Source organism: Coturnix japonica, chromosome Z (assembly GCF_001577835.2).
Source record: "Coturnix japonica isolate 7356 chromosome Z, Coturnix japonica 2.1, whole genome shotgun sequence".
Classification (NCBI taxonomy): Eukaryota; Metazoa; Chordata; class Aves; order Galliformes; family Phasianidae; genus Coturnix; species Coturnix japonica.
Window position 1 is genome coordinate 15,859,709 of NC_029547.1, and position 25,531 is coordinate 15,885,239.

A 25,531-nucleotide genomic window follows, 5' to 3' on the forward strand; every position below is an offset into this window, starting at 1 on the left:
TACTTTCTTTCAGCAGATCTATGCTTCTGTGTTGAGCTATTGTAGCAAAATATGGATTCATTCAGCTGTCTTGTCACTTACCTATTAGCTTCTGTCTTCGTGTTCAGGACCAGTGGAAACTTGCTACTTTAGTGCCTGGGAGGAAAAAAAGGTTCTTTAGTGCTTATTCAATCACATAACTGAACTTAGAATAAAAAGTGTTTCTTACCAGTGAATGATTGGCACTTCAATTACATGTCAGGTGAAATTTTAGGTATTTATCAGGAAGCAGTATAGACATGATGAATCCTGCTGCCCTCTAAAGACCCTGTTAGGAACATGCATATGCATCTTAATGCTGTCACCTCAAGAACTGCAGAGAACTTGCAAATGATTTGGAATCTGTCTTCCCTTTAGCATGAACACTTTTTTTTTTTTTTTTTTAAATGTACCAATGCTCAAGTATTAATAATTCAGGTTACTGCTGAAGTTTGGATTAAAAACTTGCTTATTCCAAGCTAAAACAGAACACAGAATGTTGGGTAGGCATGTTGATATTAAAGAATGACTTGGGGCCTAGCTTAAAAAGTAGTGGTGGATGGTGCTTGGTTTCTGGTGTGATGAAAGGATGATGCAAAATGAGTGGAAAGATATAACAGAAAACAGCTGAGTGTTCTGGCTGGTAATTAATCTTTACAGATGGTGCAATTTGGTTTTACCTGCAGCTCAAAGCTGTAGTAAAGCAGTAGTAAAGTAGTGACGACAAAAAGCATAAAGAGGTAAAGTATAAAAAGGTCCTACTTCCAAGGTAAACAAATTCACTTCTCCACGATTCAACCTTTGTCTATTCTATTTTAGCTATACTGGAACATGCTCTTAGAAGTGAGATTTTTCCTTTTTGCAGCTTTACTGAAGTATTTCCATAAACGTGTAACCTTGTAGAGGAGCACAGTGTTGGAGAGTAGGAGGAAGGGAAGGCTTAGGATTAGCTGGCTGTTAAGTGGTTACAAAAAGGCAAGTTGACCTTTCCACAGCTCTCAAAATGCAAGGGGCTACCCTGGAAAAGCAGTGGGTGGCACTGTTTTACCTTCTATCAAACAAAGTGTAATTTTTTCTTCCTTGTTTTTTGGTACTGACTGGAAAAGTGTAGACATCACAGAATTGCAGGGGTTGGAGAGGGACCTGAAGAGATCATTGAGTCTGGCCTCCTTGCTAAAGCAGATACCACGCAATAGGTCACAAAGGTAGACATGCAGACGGGTCTTGAACATCTCCATACAAGGAGACTGCACAAATTCTGGGCAACCTGTTAGAGTGCTCTGTCACCCTTACTGTAAATAAGTTATTTTGCATGTTAGTATGGAACTACCATGTTCAAGTTTTAGGCCATTACTCCTTGTCCTATCGCTAAGCAACACTAAGAAGAACCTGGCCTCATGCATTTGCCTCCTAACTCCCTGTAGATACTTATAAACATTAATCAGATCCCCTCTCAGTCTTTTTTTTTCCCCATGCTGAGCAGACCTAGGTTACTCAGCCTATCCTCATATGGGAGGGCCTTCAGGCCCTTAATCATCTTTGTGGCCCTCTGCTGGACTCCTGGGAGTTCCCTGTTTTTTGAACTATGGACCCCAGAACTGGACACAATATTCTTAATGTGACTTCATCAGGGAAGAGTACAGGAAGATCACCTCCCTTCCCCTCCTGGCCTCACCTGAGTACGTACCCCAGGATACCACTGGCCTTGGTCACAAGGACACAGTGCTGTCTCATGGCCAGCCTGTTGCCCACTGGGGCACCCAAACCCTTCTCTGCAGAGCTCTTCTCCAGCAGGTACAACCCTAACCTCTGCTAATTTATGTAATTATTTCTCCCTAGATGCAAGACTACACTTTCTCTTGTTAAATCTAACCAGATGCCCCCTGCTAAACTCTCCAGTCTGTCCAGGTCTTGTTGAATGGCAGCACAGCTTCCAGGTATGTCAACAACTCCTCCCAGCTTTGTATCATCAGCAAACTTTCTGAGGGTGGGCTCTATTCCTACGTTCTGGTCACCGATGGAGATTTGAACAGTATCAGACACAGCTCCAACCTCCATAGAACACTGCTAGTTACAGACCTCCTATCTGATTCTGTGCCACTGATCAGCTCTGCCAGTCAGCCAGTCGTCACACCACCTCACCATTCACTCGATCTGTCCCATATGCAATGCTAGAGGCTCGGGGCAGAGTGGCTTGATGACTGAAAAGGAAAGGGACCTGGGGTTGTTGGCTGATGTTCAGCTGCACATGAGCCAACAGTGTGTTCTCAGGTGGCCAAGAGAGCCAGTGTCATCCTGGCCTGCATTAGAAATATTGTGGCTAGCAGGAGTAGAGAGGTAATCATCCTCCTGTACTGGTGAGGCCGTACCTTGAGTACTGTGTTCAGTTTTGGGCCTCTAAGTATAAGAAAGACATTGAGGCCCTGAAACATGTCCAGAGGACAGCAAAACTGGTGAGGGTTCTGGAGCACAAGTCTTGTGAGGAGCAGCTGAGGAAGCTGGGATTGTTCAGTCTGGAGAAGAGGAGGCTCAGAGGAGACCTCACTGCACTCTACAACTTCCTGAAGGGAGGTTTTGATGAGGACAGACTTGGTCTCTTCTCCCAGGCAACAAACAGGACACGAGGAAATGGCTGCAAGTTGTACCAGAGGAGATTTAGACTAGACCTATAGAAAAACTTTTCTCTCAGAGAGTGGTCAGGTGCTGGAATGGCTGCCCAGGGAGGTGGTGGAGTCACTATCCGTGGCAGAGTTCAAGAGGCGTCTGGATGAGGAGCTACAAAATGTGGTTTAGTGGCTTGTAGCACTGGTGATGGGAGGATGGTTGGACTGGATGATCTTGTAGGTCCTTTCCAACCTTGTGATCCTATGATTCTGTGATATTTTTAACTTTCATGACAAAGAATATGGTGCTGAAGTTAAGGTATGCAGCATCCACTGTGCTTCCCCTTTTATCCAGCCATTGATGACATCATAGAAGGCTATCAGGTAAAGCATGATTTCCCCATGTTAACTACTCCCGATAACCTTCTTCTCTTCCAATTCCTTGAAGATAGCATCCAGAACAAACTTTTTCATCACCTTTTCAGGGACTGAGGTGAAGCTGACTGGTGGGTGTGTAGTTTTTTGGATCCTCCCTCTTGCCCTTTTTTAAGACTGGAGTGGACACTGGCTATTTTACAGTCTTCAGGCACCTCTCCCATTTGCCTGGGCCTTTCAAGAATGATAAAGAGCAGTTCAGCAATCACATTTGCCAGCTCCCTCAGCACACATGGGTCCATCCCTTTGGGGCCCATGGATTTGTATGCATCCATTTTGGCTGCATGCTCCCTGACCATATCCACCTCAACCAACAGAATGTCTTCCTTTACCCAGACTCTCTCTCTTACCTCCAGGGTCTGGGATTCCTGAGGGCTAGTCTTAGCATTAAAGACTGAAGCAAAGAAGGCATTCAGTATCTCTGCCTTCTCAGTGTCCCCTGTTACCAAGGCACCCACCTCATTTAGTAGGGGACCCACATTTTCCCTAGTCTTCCTTTTACTGTTGACATACTTAAAAAAAACCACACCTTTCTTGTTATCCTTTACCTCCTTTGCAAGATTTAATTCCAACAGGGTCTTGCCTTCCTTGTTGCATCCTTACAAGCTCTGACAATATTCCTAGTCTGTTTTCCACATTTAATGGACCTTCTTTCAGTTTATCCATGAGTTCCTTGCTCATCCATGCAGGCCTCTTTGCCACCTTTCTCTGATTTCTTACTCTTAGGGATGCAAACCTCATAATGTATGCAATTTTCTACAGTAATCTTTTATCTTGTACTAATTTATTCAGGGTGTTTCATACCTCTGTAAAATGATAAAATGATTTTTTTTTTAACTATATGACTACTAAGATCTTTGAAGTTGAAAACTTAGGAGCTGCAGCATTCCTTTCTTGAGCTTTGTTCAGCAGAAACCTTCTGTGATGCTTCTGCTTTTAGTCCCATGGGAGCAGTGTTCTGTATCACACTTTGTTGTCACTGCTTAACATAACACAAAGAAAGGCAATTCAAAGAAAGGATGGAAATCTACAAGCTTTGGATCCTTTTTCCTGTATTAATTTCTGCTCAGGCTTATTCTAGAAGAAAGATCAGAAAGGACCATCTAAAAATAGGATTTGGTTTTACATAAACAAGGGTTTCTTTGTTTGTTTGTTTCCTAGCACTGAGCTATTTTGTTTAAAACTTGGTGTTACCTTCAGGTATGAAATGCTGTTCGTACTGTTCTTTTGGATTATGGAACTGCAAGTTGTGACTTGGAATTAAACTACTTAAACAGCATCTAAAAGTGGAGACAAGAAGATGGAAGGAGTCTGGGACCCTCTTGTATCTATAAAAGATTATGTGGCACTAAGCTGTTAAGGTGGGTATGTTTCTTCTCAGGTGGGAGAAATAGCTTCAGTGTTAATAATACCTGCTTGGTCGTGTGGAATTTTCTCATGATGTCATGATTACTCAGGTTTTCTCTCATTGGAGAAGACAGCTGTTCTTTTTATCTCAGAAGATGGAAACCATATCTATTCTGGAGCATAAATGAGCGCTTTTTTTCCCAAGAAAAGTGCAACTATTGAAGTCAGCTGTTTCTGGGAAAGCCTACTGAGAGCTTGGCCTATTGGCTCTGTAGGGGATGCACATGTGCAAAGCAGTGAATTAGGCAGTTTGTAGAAAGTGTGCCATCCCATCCTCTAAGAGTGATACAACTGAAATTATCTTATACAATTTAATTACCTTACAACTTAACAAACTTCTCATTGTCCTTGACCTCCATCACTAGATTTAATTTGTAGTGGGCCTTAGCTGTCTTTGTTGCATCTCTGCATGCCTTGACAGCGTCCTTATATTTTTCCCAAGTGGCCAAATCCCTTTTCCATATTCTGTAGAATTTCTTCTCTCACTTGAGTTTTCCTGTGAATTTCTTGCTTATTCATGTTCTTCTGCCTTATTTCTTACTCTTATGAGTACACCAATTCTGAGCTTGAAAGAAGTGGTACTTAAATGCCAGCCAAATTTCTTGGGACCACCCACCTCCCCTTTCATTACCTTTCGATGCTCTAACCCTTGGGATATCTCTAGATACATTCTTGAAGAGGTCAGTGTTGGCTCTTCTGAATAACAGAGTAGCAGTTCTTATTGCCTTATTTCTTCCATGCAATATTCTGAACTCTACTCATGGCTGCTTTATTCAAGTCTGCTCTCAACCTGCACATCCCCAATCAGTCCTTCCTTGTTTGTAACAAGATTGATCAGCACACCTCTCCTTGTTGGCACTTCCAACACCTGCATCAGATAATTATCTTCACTGCACTTCAGGAAACTCCTTATTACCTTCCTCACTCTGATCGGGTTGTCTGTAGTAAACACCCACAACAGTATAACATCCATTACCTGGGGAGAACTCATTTTGGCTTTCCAATACTAAAAGGAGCTTATAATCAGGAAGGAGACATACTGTTATACAATCTGATAGTGATAGTACAATAGGGAACAATTTCAAACTAAAAGAGGGGAGATTCAGGTTAGATATTAGGGGGAAATTCTTTGTTCAAGAGTGTGATGAAGTGCTAGAACACGTTGCCCAGAGGTGCTGTGGATGTCCCAACTCTGGAGGTGTTCAGGGTCAGGTTGCATAGGACACTGGGCAGCCTGATGTAGTGGCTTGTAACCTTCTCCATGGTGTTGTTACTACATGATCTTTAAGACTCCTTCCAAATCAACACCTTCTATGATTCTATATTATAAACCTCACTATGTACTCAAAGGATTAGGAATTTAGAACTGGAAAGACAGCTTTTATTTATCTTGAATTCAAAATGGAAGAAGGCAATGTAAATCTCTCTTGGGGCTGAATTTGAAGATGACTGCTGTTTTTGTGAGGTTAACAATTGTTTCCACAATTTTTGAAGATTATCTGGTTCTACCAAATTCAATTGGATGTGAAAGGGACCACTGTAACTTCCTTGGATGCCATCCTTTTTCGAAAGCCTGTGAGGGATGGCTTTGTCTTCAAAGTTTTGTTTGCAACATTTGAAAGTACTTAAGGATTTGAGAACTAGAGGTCACCACCACCCTGGATCTTCTCTGTCTATGTGGTGTGGTGAAGCTCATGAGATATTCTGGTGTTGGCAAGGTGTACTCAGTAATCTGAGTAATATCCTGGTAGAAGAAACTAAGCAGCAGAAGCAGTGAACTGTGTAGCTATTTCCAGAAAATTATGACAATGAATCCTTCAAATGGCCTCAATATGTGTGAAAGATGGAAAAGCCAGTTTCCAGTATTGCACTCTTCTATGAGAGCAAACAATCAGATGCAGCTGCATTTCCTATTTATTCTTCCTTAGCAGAATAAATCAAAACCTCCACATCCACCATATTTGCTTCTTTTCTTTGACTTGGGATCAGATAAAAGTGAAATTTAATAATTAAAATCTTTAGGCTACTGGGATTTGGCTGATATATTTCTGTGGCATATTACAGATACGTTGAGGTTTTAGTCAGGGAAGATTAACACGAGAAACATCCTCCACTCTTCAGTACCCCAGAGTAAGCCAAAAAAAGCTTACTACCCTTTCTAAGGTCTTCAGAAAACTCAAAGAGGTAGAAGAACACTTGGAGGGATTTTTATTTCTCTAAAGAACAAAGTGCTACTTAACCTCTGCTGTTGGAAATATAAAGATTATTCCGTAGGAAAGACAGCTTTACACTATCTGCTCAACTGTGTTGATCTGTAGCTGTTTGCAATCATTCTTAATCTTTTCCCTCTTTCTTTCTTTCTTTCTTTCTTTCTTTCTTTCTTTCTTTCTTTCTTTCTTTCTTTCTTTCTTTCTTTCTTTCTTTCTTTCTTTCTTTNTAGGAACAATTTCAAACTAAAAGAAGGGGAGATTCAGGTTGAGTATATTAGGGGGAAATTCTTTGTCAAGAGTGCTGATGAAGTGCTAGAACACGTTGCCCAGAGGTGCTGTGGATGTCCCAACTCTGGAGGTGTTCAGGGTCAGGTTGCATAGGACACTGGGCAGCCTGATGTAGTGGCTTGTAACCTTCTCCATGGTGTTGTTACTACATGATCTTTAAGACTCCTTCCAAATCAACACCTTCTATGATTCTATATTATAAACCTCACTATGTACTCAAAGGATTAGGAATTTAGAACTGGAAAGACAGCTTTTATTTATCTTGAATTCAAAATGGAAGAAGGCAATGTAAATCTCTCTTGGGGCTGAATTTGAAGATGACTGCTGTTTTTGTGAGGTTAACAATTGTTTCCACAATTTTTGAAGATTATCTGGTTCTACCAAATTCAATTGGATGTGAAAGGGACCACTGTAACTTCCTTGGATGCCATCCTTTTTCGAAAGCCTGTGAGGGATGGCTTTTGTCTTCAAAAGTTTTGTTTGCAACATTTGAAAGTACTTAAGGTTTGAGAATAGAGGTCACCACACCCTGGATCTTCTCTGTCTATGTGGTGTGGTGAAGCTCATGAGATATTCTTGGTGTTGGCAAGGTGTACTCAGTAATCTGAGTAATATCCTGGTAGAAGAAACTAAGCAGCAGAAGCAGTGAACTGTGTAGCTATTTCCAGAAAATTATGACAATGAATCCTTCAAATGGCCTCAATATGTGTGAAAGATGGAAAAGCCAGTTTCCAGTATTGCACTCTTCTATGAGAGCAAACAATCAGATGCAGCTGCATTTCCTATATTTATTCTTCCTTAGCAGAATAAATCAAAACCTCCACATCCACCATATTTGCTTCTTTTCTTTGACTTGGGATCAGATAAAAGTGAAATTTAATAATTAAAATCTTTAGGCTACTGGGATTTGGCTGATATATTTCTGTGGCATATTACAGATACGTTGAGGTTTTAGTCAGGGAAGATTAACACGAGAAACATCCTCCACTCTTCAAGTACCCCAGAGTAAGCCAAAAAAAGCTTACTACCCTTTCTAAGGTCTTCAGAAAACTCAAAGAGGTAGAAGAACACTTGGAGGGATTTTTTTCTCTAAAGGAACAAAGTGCTACTTAACCTCTGCTGTTGGAAATATAAAGATTATTCGTAGTGAAAAGACAGCTTTACACTATCTGCTCAACTGTGTTGATCTGTAGCTGTTTGCAATCATTCTTAATCTTTTCCCTCTTTCTTTCTTTCTTTCTTTCTTTCTTTCTTTCTTTCTTTCTTTCTTTCTTTCTTTCTTTCTTTCTTTCTTTCTTTCTTTCTTTCTTTCTTATTTTATTTATTGTGACTGGCTTCTGCTTAATTTGATAGTTATATCTTTAGATAAAATATTAAGTCAGAATTACTTCTTGGTCTTTTAATAAGTGTTTGAAATACAGCATATTGACCTAGATATAATTCTGCCATAGAATCATTTTTGTATTACCTTTTTTATTCTTACTAAGCCATTCTCTGTGTCATTTGTGGCTGAAATCTTCAGTATAGCAAGAACTAAAAAGTTGATACCATAATGTCTGCAGTAAAGGAGATCTTGCTTCCATTCATTTCCTCTTTCTAATATTTCCTTAAACTGTAATCAAGTAAGCAGAATTTACTGCTGCCAAAGAACCTGATACATGATCATTTTCACTCTTGGCTTCTAACACAAGAATGTCTGTTCTGCAAATATGCACACTTCTGTCAGTCACGCATCCCAGAGCAGATTTAAATTTCAGCCTTGAATTTCAGCATCTAAGGGCTCTATTTCTGTTTTTAGCAGCAATTTCTACACCAGCAATTTTTTTTCTAGGTAATTGAAAGTGATCAGGAGTTGAAATTTTAAAACCTGAGTTCTGGCACTGTTTAAGCTGGAGAATAGAAAGCTCAGGAGGCATCTTATCAATGCATATAACTGATGGGAAAGAATGAGGACTTCTCTCAGTAGTATCGTATTTTGCAAACTGCTTGACCAAGTAGGTTTTAAAAATACTACCCTTGCAAATTCATAATTTTAGAAGTAATGTGGTAGGTGCATTTTGCTTGCATTTTGCTTCTGTTAGTGTTTTCAGTTGGTTGACATCAGCTGAATAAGGCCTCATTATTTCTGGTCATGTGTTTTTTTCCCTCATTTCTGTTACCTGGGACTTAAAAAGCTAAATAACAAATGAAGAGATTTGGTAAAAATAGAATTATTCAGTTTGTTCATTGTATTTTGTTGTTTTTTGTTGTTGTTGCTGTTGTTTGCTTGTTTTTTTAAATGCCCTATGTAAGTATTTCTCTAACATGAAGTATGTCTCATGCTAACAAAGATTAAAGGATACACCAAAGACTGCTTAGCAAATACATTTTCATGAAGACCACTAAAATGGATTCGAGGCTGAAACAGAGTCATTTTTTTTAATGCTGGAACCACCACAAAGCTGTATAGACAGAATTGTTAGAATTGGAAGGGACCTTAAAGGTCATCCAGTCCAGCTCCCTGAAATGTACAGGGATGTTTAAAGGTAGATCAGGTTGTTCAGAACCTGGTCCCACCTGACCTTGAATGTCTCCAGCGATGGGGCATCCACCACATCTCTGGGCAACTATTCCAGTGCTTCACCACACTTACTGTAAAAAATTTCATCCTAATACACAGTCAAAATTATTATAATAATTTAAATTATATTTAGTTTGAAACCATTTCCCTTTGTCCTATCACAGCAGACCCTGCAAGATAGACTGTCCTCTTTTATACAGGCCCCTTATAGGTACAGAAAGGCCAGTATTAGGTCCCTCTTCTGGAGCTTTCTCTTCTCCAGGCTGAACAGCCCCAGCACTCTCAACCGGTCCTTGTAGGTGTGTATGTAGAAATTTGGGTAAAAAATAGACACTGCTGTCAAGTGGATGGGACCTGGCTCTTTTTGGTGGTGCTCAAGAGTCAGGACAAGGGAAATGGCACAAACTAGAATACAGAGAATTCCATAAGATCATGAAGAAAAACTTTTTTACTTTGAGGGAGGCAGAGCACTGTAACGGGCTGTCCAGAGAGGTTGTGGAGTCTCTGTCTCTGGAGATATCAGAAAATCACCTGGAAGCTTTTCTGTGTAACTTCATCTAGAAAATCTGCAGGGAAGCTGGGCTAGATGATTTCCACATGTCCCTTCCAACACCTAAAATTATGTGATTCGAGGATATATTTTTTTCTCCACTCTTCTCTTGTGGTCCATGTTTATACATTAATTCAGGAAGGACATATTTTTCTTGATATATAGCAGCAATTATTTTCAGCAGAAGAGTCTTCTTACATCCTCATATACTGGTAGACTCTTGTTACTGAGAATGGTGCTAAAGCTACACGTTGAATTGTTTGTCCCAAAGTTCATTTCACAGATGATTTGGCTCTGAGCTTCCCATAAGTTCCGCAGTTCCTTACATTACAGCTCTGACATGCCCAATTGTTTTTTCTCTCCTGGAAGCTGACAGCAGTCATGGTGACTCAGCATTTGTTTCTGTGTATAACATTCTGTATACAAGTGCAGGTATCAAATACAAGCATTTCCTGAATACTCCTCATAAATACAATAGCAAGATGCCCTTCCTTCTTGATATATAGTATTTCGCCTGTGTGAATAATATCTGACCAATAAAGATGCTCTTAAGAAGCACAAGTCAGATATTTTTTTTTGTTTTAACAGGGCAGGTAAGCTCAAATAAGCTCTCTGAGAAATCCTTTGTGAATACACAAACAGGCCTTGCCATGAAAAACTATTCAAATTGATAGGGAAAGCAAATAAAGATGGGGGAAAAGTGGGAACTGTAATGCCTGTTTAGATCATAAAGAGAAACTGAGAAAAGAGAAAATACTTTGGTAGGAGAATAAGATTTAAGTGTTTAATTAGGTCTACACAATGGATTTTGACTATTAGATGACTGTTTGATTATATCACTTTGAAAGCAGTGAGCCTTAATTTGATGATTTTTTTCTTCATAGCATGTTATTCTTGATGAACTTTATTCTGGACTGAGGTTTTGTTGTTTTTGTTTGTTTGTTTGTTTTACTTAATTAAATACTTACATGCTTGTACTAGATAGATTCGAATTAGAAGTTTTGAAGGATCTAAGCAAGTTAGATGCCCAAATTACATTAATTCATAATTCTAAATTCTATTCATTTTTTAGTATACTTCTAGTCCACCTTTTGAAAATGCTCAGCAAGATTTCATTGCAATACAAATCTACTAAAGTATTCTGCTCTGCTCAGATTGGACAGTATACGGCTTCTGAAGCACACTGCTTTTCTCTTTGGTAAACAGTGTTATGTTGACCATGAGCTGAATTATCACATGGCTGGATTGCACTGAAGAGACACTAAACAAAATCAACGTAATGACAGCATGTTTGGATGTTTGCCCTCTTTGAGGACATATCTAGCGGGCTTTTCTGAAAATGTCATATGTGCACAAAGAATTATGGCTCAAATAAAGCAACTATATTTTTGTTGCAAACCATTGGACTGGACTATGGCATTCCCCTGAATCTGTGGATGGCTGGAAGCAATTGGGACTGAAGTTTAAATGTCAAGTGTGATATTGCCATTTTACCTTCTGCATTAAAACATATTTAGGAAAGGGCAGGGTGGGCTGAAACACCTCACTGAGCACAAGTTGAGCCAAATAACGTAAGGAAACAATTGTGGAAGCATAAGTCTTTTCATCTTCTAACAGAAACTTTTAGCTAAGTTAATTAGAAGTGAACTGCAAATCTTCAAACTATAAACAGACGTCCTCACAAGAGAGGACAGATTATAGTGAAAAATAATGACTTTGCAAATAGAAGCTGAAGGGATTAAAATAATGCAAATTGTCTGGCTGTTCTGGTAGCAGTATTATATTTAATTGCTATTAACACTGAATAACCACAATGAAGCCCCACTGGGCTTGCAATGGCACATACTAGGGAGACGACTAAAATGAAAGAGAGGTCTGCTAGCAGGCATATGTACACGACCAGAGTCAAGCAAGCACTGAAGCTCCTGGATTCCTTGCGTAGAGGAGAAGGTATGGGAGGGGAGCCTGTAGTATTCAGGTAAAGGACTGGGAACCCTTCTGAAGCTTTCCAGCCTTCTGGAGTTTTTTACTAGTCACCCACTGATGAGTCACCCAGACTCTTCAGCAAGAACCTGCAGGTGACTCTGATTTGTAACTCTGGAATTTCAGTTCCGGCAGTGAATCTTACCAGAAGCTTAGTGATGACAGTTGAGGCTCATAATTCTTGCTGGGGGTTCTTACATACACATCCCTTGCTGTTAAGGTACTTTCACAGTAGAAAATGTAGGTGTCCAGATTTTGTTGCTAAAGAAGACTTACAAAATAGTTAAGGAACAGACTTACATTGCCTAATCGGAACGCTCTGACTAAAGCATAGTCATCATATTTACTATCTTAATCCGTTTTGAAGGCGTGGAGCCCCCAGTACAGGAAGAATATGGAGCTCTTAGAGTGGGTCCAGAGGAGGGCCACTAAGATGATCAGATGGCTGGAGCACCTCTCGTATGAATAAAGGTTGAAGGAACTGGGCTTGTTTAGCCTCGAAAAGAGAAGGCTCTGGGGCAACTTCATTGTGGCCTTCTAATACTTGAAGGAAGCCTATAAACAGGAGGGTAAACAGCTGTTTGTAAGGGTGGATAGTGATAGGACAAGGGGGAATGGTTTTAAATTGAGACAGGGGAGGTTTAGCTTAGATATTAGAAGGAAGTTTTTTACTCAGAATGTGGTGATGCACTGGAACAGGTTGCCCAAGGAGGCTGTGGATGCCCCATCCCTGGAGGCATTCAAGGCCAGGCTGGATGTGACTCTGGGCAACCTGGTCTGGTGACTGGCAACCCTGCACACAGCAGGGGGGTTGAAACTAGATGATAATTGTGGTCCTTTTCAACCCAGGCTATTCTATGATTCCATGAGGTCAGAGGAGAAAGACTTACCACTGAGAAACAATCCAGTCCTGCCAAAGAGTAGTATCACAAATTCTTTGCTACTGTAGGTTAGATAGTAGAGGTACTGAGATCTAGTCTCTCTCTTCCAATGTTTGTATCTATCCTATAGGTCTTAGACTATTGAAGTGCTCTGTGACAGCTGAGATGTAATAGCATGTGGAAAAGGTGCTGTATGGATCTTTCTGACCTAAAAACTCAATGCTGTTTGAAAAGGAGACTGGAATTTGTCATCAAAGTTGTTTCCTCAGCGAATACATATTATTAATACATATATCTCTGTATCCCTCAGAACATCAAGCACTGTAATATGAAGATGATGTAACGTTTTTAAAAAGCTTTAATTGTATCTGATTGGAATATTTTTTTCTTGGTCTTAAGCAGCAGAGTTAGTATTTAAAGGAGGGCTATAAGAAATAAAGGAACAGGCTCTTTAGCCAGGAAAGGACAAGGGGAAATGACTTGAAACTAAAAGAGAAGCAATTTAGATTGGATAGAAGGAAGAAGTTTTTTTTCAGTAAGGGTGGTGAGACACTGGAACAGGTTGCTCAGAGAAGTGGTGGATGCCCCATTTCTGGAGACATTTGAGGGCAGGCAGGACTATGCTCTGAGCAACCTGATCTAGCTGTAGACATCCCTGTATACTTAATGCCTCTAGTTTTGTACTTTCTTTGTTCTTCCACTTTTTTCCTTGTCAGACTTTAATAATATCTAGGAGAATGGGAAGGTAGCATTACGGCAAAGTGAAAACCTTCTGTCATGCTTTGGAAGGAGGCTACTGAATTTCATTAGGGAAAGTCGAGGGAATTTTTAAGTACATTTGATGTTCTAAAATAAATGTGCTTAGTTCCTGTCTGCAGAAATCTAACATTTAATTTGAACCAGTTTTGAGGTAAGTGGTTTTAAAATATCCTTTAATGTTGCATTTATTGTTTCCGATGGGAGCAGAATGGTTGTAATGATAGATAATGTGTTTGTCAGAGGGGAGGAGTCATCACAGGAAGAGAAAAGGGAAGAAAGAGAAAGCAAAGACACAGAGTACAGTACTGGAGCTGAATTCCAGGGGGATGCAGTGTTGAAATAGTGATGGAAGGTTTAAAAGAACCTGACAGTTCTTTCACGGAGCTTTTACCACTAAATTTTAATGATTTGTTGCCGTCTCTTAATTACTTTTTTGGTGTTGCTTAGAGTTAAATTCAAAACTTTCTCTCACTGTTTAAATCTGATGGGGATTCCTCATGATGATGCATGGGAAAAGGTAATGCCTTTATAACTCTGCCCTTTTTGCCATTTGAATGGAAGAAGCATTTTGGATGTGGCTTCCAGTGTGATCATGATGGAAGTGAAGCCATTTTATGAGCAAGGAGAGTGATCACCCTTCAAATAAAGACCTATAAAAGAAAATCAAGCCTAAAATAGAACAGGGAAATGCTCTGAGTTCTGTAAAGAGAAGCAAGTTTGGTGATTTGCAGATGGGTCTTAACATGTACGCAGCATGGGAAATTAACAGAAAGAGCTGGAGATCTGCATGTGGTTGCAAGGCCATGATCTCACTGCAATCATGGAGACGTGGTGGGACAGCTTGCATGACTGGAATGTTGTCATGGAGGGCTATGTGCTTTTAGGAAAGACTGGCTGGCAAGGTGGGGTGGTGGAGTTGCTATTTATGTGAGAGAGCAGCTAAAATGTATTGAACTCCACCTGGGAGAGAGTGATGTAGCAGTGGAGAGCTTGTGGGTAAGAATCAAGGGGCAGGCTGGTAAGGGTGACACTGTTGTGGGTGTGTACTACAGGCCCCCTGATCAGGAGGAGGAGGGTGATGAGGCCTTCCATAACCAACTGGAAGTAGCGATACGATCCCAGGTGCTGGTGATTATGGGGGACTTCAGATACCTAGATATTTGCTGAATGAGCGATGTGGCCAGGCATGGTTCTTAAAATGTGTTGAAGACAACTTTCTGATGCAGGTGGTGGAGGAACCAACAAGGGGAGGGGTGTTACTGGACCTTATTCTCACTAACAAGGAAGGACTTGTTAAGGAAGTAAAGGCTGGGGGCAGCTTGGATTGTAGTGACCACAAGATGGTGGAGTTCAAGATCCTGAGTGGAAGAAGCAAAGCAAAAGTAGGATTGCTACCCTGGACTGTAGGAGAGCATCTTCATCAATGAACTTGATGAGGGGATAGTGGCCACCCTCAGCAAATCTGCTGATGACACGAAGTTGGGAGGATTGGCTGACATGCCTGAAGGCTGTGCTGCCATTCAGCAGGACCTGGACAGGCTGGAGAGCTGGGTTCTAAGAAACTGGATGAGGTTTAACAAAAGCAAGTGTAGAGCCTTGCAGGTAGGGAGGAATAATTGCATGCACCAGTACAGGCTGGGGGAAGACCTGCTGGAGAGGAGCTCTGCAGAGAGAGACCTGGGTGTCCTGGTGGATGACAGGTTGGCCATGAGCCTCATGGCCAAAAAGGCCAGTGCCATTCTGGGGTGCATTAAAAAGACCAAGGCCAGCAGGAGGAGGGGAGGTGATCCTCCCCCTCTACTTTGCCTTGATAAGGCCTCATCTGGAGAACTGTGTCCAGTTCTGGGTTCCCCAGTACAAAAAAGAGAGGGATCTCTTAGAAAGTGCCCAGTGGAGGTCCACAAAGATGGTGAAGGGCCTGGAGTATCTACTCTGTAAAGAAAGGCTAAGTGATCTGGGTCTGTTTAGCCTTGAGAAAAGAAGACTGAGAGGGAATCTAATCCAGGTCTATAAATATCTGAGGTGTGGTGGGCAAAGTGGAGAGGCCAGACTCTTTTCAGCAGTGTGTGGAGACAGGACAAGGGGAAACAGCCAGAAACTGGAGCGTAGTTCCGCAAGTTCCGCACTAACATGTGGAAGAACTTTTTTACGGTGGGTGACGGAGCACTGGAACAGGCTGCCCAGCGGGTTGTGGAGTCTCCTTCTCTGAAGATATTCAAGACCTGCCTGGACACCTACCTGTGCGACCTGGTGTAGGGAGCCTGCTTTGGCAGGGGGTTGGGCAAGATGATCTCTGGAGCCCCCTTCCGACCTCTACAATTCTGTGATTCTGTGATTATGTTCTTTATTCTGCTGCCACTTGTTTTTTACTGGGAAGCTATACTGAAATGCTTCTGCTGCAGTTAATGGAATACAAATTGCATTCTCAGTTACCTGGTTACACTCTGCTGAAGCTTTTGCTAAAAGGGCAATTGTAATATCGTCTCTCCTATATTATGCTGTATGTGAATGCGTGAAGCCTAATAGTCACAGAATTCTGATAGCTGAAAAAATTCTAGAGGTGAGGAAGTAAAGCCTGTATCCAGAAATGCCAAAGTAGATTAGGAGATTTTTGTGCATGGAAGTGTGAGAATGCATAATAAAACTGAAAATAAAGAATAGAAATGAGAATGCTAAACAAACTAGTAAGAAGGGTCAAAATAAAGCCTATGACAATATTTTTCATAGAATCATAGAATTACTCAGGTTGGAAAAAACCTGAAAGACCATCATGTCCAGCCACAGCCTAACCATAGTACCCTAACTCTAACAACCCTCTGCTAAATCATATCTCTGAGCACCACATCCAAACGGCTCTTAAACACATTCAGGGACAGTGACTCAACCTCTTCCCTGGGCAGCCTATTCCAGTGTTTAACTACCCTTTCTGTAAAGAAATGTTTCCTAACATCCAACCTAAACTTACCTTGGTGCAACTTGAGGCCACTTCCCCTCATCCTGCCACCTGTCACCAGTGAGAAGAGCCTTGCTCCACTCTCACTGTAAGCACCTTTCAGACACTGGAAGAGAGAAATAAGGTCTCCCCTCAGCCTCCTTTTCCCCAGACTAAACAGCCCCAGCTCCCTCAGCCTCTCCTCATAGGGTTAGTTATCTGGGAAAAGAGACCTACCCTCACCTTACTACAATCTCCTTTCAGTTAGTTGTAGAGAGCAATAAGGTCTCCACTGAGCCTCCTCTTCTCCAAACTGAACAATTCCTACTCCCTCAGCAGCTCCTTATGAGACTTTTGTCCTCACCAGCTTCACTGCCCTTCTTTGAACACACTCCAGGGCCCCTATGGCTTCATCATAGTGAGGGGCCCAAAACTCAACACAGTACTCAAAGTGTGGCTTCACCAGGGCTGAGTACGGAGAGATGATCACCTCCCTGCTTCTGCTGACTACGTTATTTCTGGTACAAGCCAGGATACCATTGGCCTTCTTGTACACCTGGGCACACTGTTGGCTCACATTTACCTGAGCATTGACCATTATCCGCACTTCCATTACCTCCACACAGTCTAGTGGACACTATCCCAAGCCTATAATGTTGCCTGGGGGTTATTGTAGCCAGAGTGCAGGATGTGGTACCTGAACTTGTTGAGTTTCATCCCACCAACCTCATCTCAGCTATCCAGCCTGTCCAGATCCCTCTCCCAGGCCTTCCTGCCCCCAGGCAGATTGGTGCTTCCTCCCATCCTGGTGTCATCTGCAAACTTACTGAAGGTGCACTAAATCCTGCTCATCAGTAGAAATACTAAGCAGAACAGGCCCCAACTAACAACTTCTTTTTTTTAACTCTATCATACCAGATATTGTCATGATTCTATGCCCTTATGATTTTTTTTTACAAATCAAAATTATACATGCATAAAATTTGTATTGGGAGAGCTAATTAGTGGAAGCTCAGTTTGTAATTTTATATATTTGTATTTTCAAAGGGGATTGCTTTGGAGACCAAGAGTTGGTCTGTGTTTAATATTATAGAGATGGCTTCTGGTTACAGTGATACAGGGAATAAAGTATTCACTTAGTATTCATGTTTTTTTCTGGCTACTGAAAAACATTATGTTGATGCACTGAGTCTGCAAAAAAATCAAACAAAACTAGAACAGAAGCCTAAGGAAAATAATAATAAATGTGTGGTAGCCAATAACAAATTGAAATTTGGTTCCAAGTTTCTTGAACATTAACATATTTTATCATGAGGTGTTTAGAAGTGTGGGCTAGAATAAGAATTCAATGAAATAAAACTTAGCCCTGCTTTGAACAGGGAGTGTTGAATTAGATGACCTCCAGATGTCACATCGGATCTGAATCCTTCCATGCTTCTGAAAAGGTAGAAGAAATGTAGTGCTAAATTAGTACTCTCATGAGTGAGACCACTCCCATTTTACATCTCAGTTACTGTAGTCTGAGAAATATGTCATTTTTTGAGTTATCTTATGTTTGTTATGAGCTCACATGGGAGTACACATTATGGTTTCCCAATGTTCCTGCCATGTCTGCCCTAGGACTTTTTTTATGTAAGGTATGCAGAGCTTTAAGGATGCAGTGATGAATTTAGGGTAAATATGTTTTATTAATATTTGGGCCTGAATAATTGCTGTTTTACTCTCTGAATTCTTGAAAATTTTAACAGAAGATGACCTCTTCAATATGTGATTGGGGTAAACAGTTGTTGCTATTTAAAAGTTTTAGTCACCCACTCAGGAAAGAAAACTAATCTGGTCTGATTTAGACAGTCAGTCACGCAAAGGGCACACAGGCAACAACACTGTCCAAAATATACATCCTGAAAACAGCTCCACATACTGAAATCATTTGGGATCAGCTTTCAGATGTTTCATAAGCAAAACCAAGGTTTAACTTCACCAAATGAATGCTTCACAATGAATAATGCACCCAGCTGTAGCAGTAAATGCCATTTGCTCAACTGCTTAACTATTCATCCTTTTGACCAAGGTTTATGGTGGTGTGAAATGAAGCTTAACTTTGCAAATATGGAATGTATAGTAAAATTATCCCCTTTTGTGAAATTAGAAGGAATAAGCTTCTGATGGGTGTTTATGTACTGTGCTAGCAGATTATAAAAGATTAAAAGGAAATTTTAATGAAGTGAAAAGCAGCCCTTGAAGCTTCTAACCCTCATGATTAGAGGAGCAGAATCTAGGGGATTTAAGAGGGTTTAGCAAGATGAGGTTGGTGGGGTGGGGAGATTATGACCTGTGATTGAAACTCGTTGCTTGTCTATCTCATGTGTCCTTAGCTAATGTATTTAGGACCATAGTTGTTTCAAAAACAATGAGGATGAAATGGGCAAAAGAAATGTAGTCCTGAAATAGTTTAAAGGCGTGTTTAATCAAGTCAAACCAAACACAAGAGATTACAGATTTACATATGCATAAGGGAGAGAATGCAAGTTATAGGCTTGTGCAATTTCTTTTACACTTGTAATAAAATTTACGGAAAAGTGGGTAATACAGGGTTTGTATTTATAACTTTCCGTCATGCTATAGGAATGTTTTGAAATAAAGTAACAATCTTCAGTATTACTTGGATTAACTATCCAAAAGGATTCTTTAGAATGTATTCCAGAATACTGAAAGCATTGAACAATAACTGCTAATGAAAGAAAGGTAAAAAAGCCTATATTACTGCCATTATACAATCCCTAAGAAATTGCAATGAGACCACAAAAGGTATGTACAGAGCAGTTATTTGTCTTTTGTTGTATGAGCTGTACAAACAGTCACATTCACCTACAGAATGTCAGTTTCTGGGCAAATGTCAGTTTTGCAGTTAAGCTTGATTTCTATCCTAGCAAAATGCCCGAGACAGCAGTACCCAAAAATAACTGGGCTCCGTTTTGTATCACTGGATCCCATTTCCTGCTTGATCAAGTTGTCCTGGGCCAAGAGAGCTGGGGAAAAATTTTGATATGACACCTTTTTTCTTTTCTTTTCCCTCTCATTTCTGGAAGATGGGTTACTTAATTTCAGAACTGAAGAGTCTGATTCACAGCTGATGATGTCTGGGTAAATGTAATCAGTTTGTGGCCAAATGTTTGTAAATAACAACATCCCACACCTTTTTTCATTTATTCATTTCTGGCTAGCCTAAACATCTTCACACAATCTTGTTTCTGATGAACTTATGCTGAATTTCTAAATATAAGTGTATCTTTTAAATTGCAAGTTTGACAATCAGTTAACAAATCTCCACTTTTCCAACTTCTACAAAAGACAACCTTGTTTTTAGAACCCGAGTCAGCTATATTGTGTTTCCTGGGACTATCAGTAGTGTAGATGTCAAATAATAAATATTGAACTGTTCCTTATGATGGATTTCCTGTCCACTGAAAATACAGTTTTCAAATCTGCTTTTAAAAGATTGGAAGAGTGCAAGGAAATTAGTCTATAGCTTAGTGCTGGGGGGAGTTACCGCTCAAGTTACAACTTCTGCTGACTGGCACTAGAGTGAATTATTTACCTATTGACTTTTGAAAAGTGGTCTGTCTGTGGACTGGGGAAGTATGTAATTTTCAGTCATTACAACTGAAATTTGTCAATCCAGCATAAGGAAGGGATAAACGAGTTTGCACTAATAGGAAATGGCCTTAGCAATATGCTTTGACCAAGTAATTACCATAGCCAATTTCCTGTGAAATTTAAGCTTGAAAAGAAAATCGTATCTTCACATTTCCGTGGGAGAAATGTAGTCCAGACAACTTTGCAGTCCTGAAGAAATGTCCAGAAGTTTGTCTGATTTTATTCTGAGTGTATCAGTTGATCTGAACAAAGATACAGCTTCTCTTTACCAAGCTGTCTGCCCCGCATTCTTACACCATTCTAGGTAAAGCAGATTTATTAATATTAAACCAGATGGCTATAGGCAAAATGTGCTTTTTCAAGTAATGGGGATGCTTTTATTGACTTTGATACACTTTACACTTCAGTCTTACAAGAATCAGCATGAGTGAACTTTCAGTTGACTGATTTTCATTGTGCAAGTGGCTTATTGCAACTAATACTGGAACTAAGAAGATCATTATTTTCTGGAGGTCTATATGTTATATTGTATACACCATTGTAGCTAAAAACAGAAAAATATTTTTTCCTCTGAAACTGGGCTCAGTGAATGAAAAGGTCTATTCAGAGTGAATTTTTTCCATCTCTGTCTACTGATGCTATACTTGGGCACTGAAAGCTGCTCAAGTCTTGAGTCAGTTCAGTTCACTTCTTTCATATTCAAGTAACTGGTAACAGAATTTGGCATAACTTCTTTAACTTGTGAATACTGAAGTTTATGGACAAAATTCTCTTTTAAAGGCAACAGAATTAAACAATTTGTGGTTCAGTCTGCTCAAGACAAAGATGAGTTTGAGGAGAAATGTTCTACAACAGGTCCCTACAACATTCTGAACACACTATATTTGCAAAGGTAATTATGCAGTATATTCACATATAGAGGTTTCAGTTTGTCCTTCTTTCTGATTTCTCCATGAGATTATCTTTCTCTTTATGGGTTGAATAATCTTGGAATCTTGTTGAAAACATTACTGAGTCTCCTATTAAGAAACCTGAATGTCTTTGATTTTTCTTTGTAAGCTTCCAATTGAGCTTTCTCTGATTTTATTGTGAACTTTTACATAATTTCAGAAATAAAGAGATGCTTTTTCTTTGTTTCTAATCAATGAAGTGTGAAAGCAACTTTTTCTTAAAAACACGTTTCACATATTTATAGCCATCTTCTCTCTGATCAGAGCAGCAGTTCTTTGCCAGCCTGAAGAATGGCTTAATTCTGTAAATACATAGCAAGCAAACTCCTAAAATAAAAGACTTCATTCTTTACTACTTACTATTCCCCTTGGATGACTTATGGCAGCTGCTAATGCCGGCAGATAGTATTAACATTAGGGCAGAGAAAGTGGTCTGATAAAATTCTTCATTTTTCCCCTGCCCCCAGTGCATATTGGTGAAATATGAACTGATTGAGGGAGCCCAAAGATATCCATAATGGATTTCATGTTCCATGAATGGCATTCTGATATTATCTCCCCTACATATCATGCGTACGCTTAAAAATCCAGTTGTTCATTTTCCTAAGAATTCCCTCTCAATTTATCTTATTGACATGAGAATTACAAAATATTTGTTTTACTCACCCGTGAAGTTTATCACAGTTCGAGGTTAGAAATTTGAATTCTGCTGTGAAAAGCTTACAGGATGTTTTAAAAAAAGAAAGTGTTTTGGTTTTGGTTTTTTTTTTTTTTTTTTTTTGAGCCAGTCAAGCCATTACTGCTCCTAACAAAATTTGGACACGTTGCTATATCTCTTGTCTGGATTTTTCACAGTGGTTGAAAGATCAGTTGGAAAACCTGCAGTGAATCTTCATTTTTCATGTCTGCTCCTGTTCTCCCAGTAATTTAATCACAGAAAGATTGGGAAGATGTGAATTAAAGTTATATAATGCATGTAACAGTGTATATATAATTTAAAAAATATAACAAATATATATTTTTTAAAAACGTGTATTTATTACTGCCAATTGGTATGTCACCATCTCATTTACAGTATGGAGCATCTGATTTACGTTACTGAAGAAAAGCAAGCATCTCCTCGACAAATTGACATAGAGGAACTCAGCTGATCAAAGAACGCAGTTTTGTTTGGGGGGGTGGGGGGGAAGGAATTGGGGGAAAAGAGGGAAATGGAAATAATGCTAATTTCAGCATCTCTTTTGAAATTCAGCTTCAAATTTGAGAGAGTCCCTCCTTTTATTCATTATCAGTCTTTCTTCATGATACGTGCTTGTTACTGTTTGTGAAAAATGAATGTACTAAAACTTCTACACCAGCTGAAAATGGTAGGATGCCAGTTTAACCTTTCAGGACGTTAATATTCTTCTTGTGCTTCTGTGTATGTTCAACTCTCTATATGTTCATGATGCTGAATATAATGAGGGCAGTAGCATTAGTTTCAGTAATTTAGTGTCCTATCACAATATTGCAGTCAGCCACTCTGCAATCTGCACAAAGGGGTGCAGGAGTGCCATTCAGAATCACTACATGAGGCTGTCTCCAGTGGAGATTTCATGTCTGTACTCTGAGAGAGAAGGTCAGTGCTCAGGCTTTGCCACCAGAGGTCTTCAAAGAGCATATTATAGAAATATTTTCAGTGGCTGAAAAAATAAAAGGCAAATTTTACAGTCACTGCTGATGGAAATAGTTGAGTGTAATTTTCTCAGGTGCTTCAAGTCATTGGATGTCTGATATGCAGAATCTGTGCCTAACAGAATTGACCCTGGGAAACAGTAACAGCTTGGCTTGTTTAATGTGTCTATCTGAATGAGTTCCCTGTTCTCCTGTTTAAGAGCTAGAGATTTTGGTGATGATGAATCAACAAGAGTTTCTGATTAATTCTTGAACTTTTATTAACAGCAGGAAGACTTCAGTGCCAGCTGAGGGATGCTGTGGGCAGGAGCAAGTGGAGAGGACAGAGGTGCTGCTGAGAAGTGGACTTGCAGGCACCCTGCCTTGCAAAGGAGGCTGTCCAGTGACAGGCCTTCCCACCCAGAGCCTGGAAAATTCTCCTTAATCATCAGACTTCTTACAGCTTAATGCAGGAACTCCCTTGCTAAGTTAGGAGGTGTAGCCCTGTGTTTTAGACCTGCCTTGCTGAGAGGCATATGGCAGACACACTTTGTGAATTCTTTATCTTTTATCCTTGCTTAAGTAAAGGAAAAGGCTTTTTGACACAGCAAATCTTTTCAAAAATGAGATATTTCCTTTCTTATTGGCTTTATATTAAAGCGTGGTGACCTTTACACTATGATAAAACAAGAGAGAGACAATTACTTTTTTAATGAAATAAAACCCATTGAAACTGTAGGCCCCCTAACCTCACCCAAGTAAACTTGATAAATCAATTGAAAAAAAAAGAAGAAGAAAATGCCTTAGAACATGTAAAGATCTAGTGATGCTCAAATACTCATACAACTTATGTTTTCAAGAATGGATATTTGGATTGACTGATTGACTCTTTTTCATAGAATTTTCATAGGTTGGAAGATCATCTATTTCCAACGCCCTGCGATAGGCAGGGACACTTCCACTACACCAGGCTGCTCAAAGCCCCATCCAACCTGGCCCTGAACCGCTCCAGGAAGGGGGCATCCACAGTTTGCTTGGGCAACCTGTTCTAATGTCTTACCACCCTCATAATAAAGAATTTATTCCTAGTATTTAATATAAATCTTCCCTCTTCCAGTTTAAACCCATTTTCCCTTGTCCTGTGAATTCATGCCCTTGTAAAAGATCCTTTATCTTAGGCTCCCTTCAGGTACTGGAAGGCTGTTATAAGGTCCCTCTGGAGCCTTATCTTCTCTAGGCTGAAGAACCTCAACTCTCTCCATAGGGGAAGTGCTCCAGCCCTCAAGATCCTTTCTCCTTCATTGTTGAGGAATGAAAAGACAATGGGGAACTGTGAAGTTTCTGATCTCTACGTGCCATATCTGTGTTTGAAAATGTTCATCACTTTGGCCACAGATATGACAGGGTTTTACTGAGAGATCACACTGAGAAAGGACAGGAAATGGGAAGACCTGTGGATGTGACTGTAATAGGCAGTGTGGAATGTCCCAGGGAAGAAGTGACCTGTTGGGCTATTAATCATTTCTCATCCCAAGGGCATGCCTGTCATTATTCGTGCAAGACCCTCATGTTTTCATATTGTCAAAGATAAGTTACTCTAAGCTAATGCTCCTCAAATATATATTATTAGCTTCATATGTTGTCTTGAGGCCATCACAGACATACAATTTTACTGTCATTTTGGGTGGATTTGAGAACTTTTATATGTCACCTATGTGTGTTGCTGGTAGTACGATAAAAACCTCATAGAAAGCATCAGCCTCCAGATACAGGATAGGCCACACTCTGGAGATGGATATACCCCTGAGAAGGAAAAAAAAAAAACAACAAACTATTGTCAGACAGTGGCTGAAAGTTTTTGATACAAGTTTGGGGAGAGTTTGCAGGAGACCAGACAGTTCATAAAGTTACAAACTCAGTACATTTAATCTTTGACACCCTGAAGGCAGTAAAACAAAGCATTAGAAAATGCAAACATTTTCAATTTATTTACCACAGTAAAAGACCTGATGGATTTTTGTTAAACAAACAAACAAACAAACAAAACCACCTTGACTGGGTAAAAATGAAATAACAACAGTAAGCACTTGCTTTTTTTTTTTTTTTTGAGAAAAGAGAATTTGTTTTACTCAGAAACAAGTCTCACAAGTCTCAGACATCTCAGACATCTTTGTTGCTGCGAATATCACAATCCACTGGTGAATTCCTTCCTTCAGATGGGACATATTTTGGAGTGAACATGACTTAGCTCGCTCTAAGAAAAAAAATAACAAATCAGGTCTTTTTCTGGTATGGTAAATGAAACCAAAGATCCTCTAATACTAGTGTCGTATCTTACAGATGTGTCTTCTGAGCAAATCTACCAAGCCTCTCCATCCATGTGGCATATTAGTATTAATGAAACATCAACATTCCCCTTTAGTAGATATTTTCAGGCAGCTATGACTTAGCAGTTCTCTGAAATCCTTTAAATATGCAATAACTTTTAAATTACATCTGACTGGTATGATGTATGAAAATACTAGTTCTACTTGTCTGCACTAGTACTGCTGAGAACAACCTCGGTTGCTTTTATTGTTGATTTCTCAGGAGAAATTGTATATATTGGGAAAAACAGCAAGTAAATTATATACTAAATTTGGTGT

At 39.8% G+C, this 25,531-nt stretch overlaps 1 long non-coding RNA gene across 1 annotated transcript; it reads left to right on the plus strand.

Annotated features, from left to right (window-relative positions):
- Positions 1-17,092: 17,092 nt before the first annotated feature.
- LOC107305968 lies at positions 17,093-23,685 on the plus strand. Its single transcript, XR_001551949.2, has 2 exons — positions 17,093-21,175; positions 23,175-23,685. It is a non-coding gene; the product is annotated as an uncharacterized LOC107305968 (long non-coding RNA).
- Positions 23,686-25,531: the final 1,846 nt, after the last annotated feature.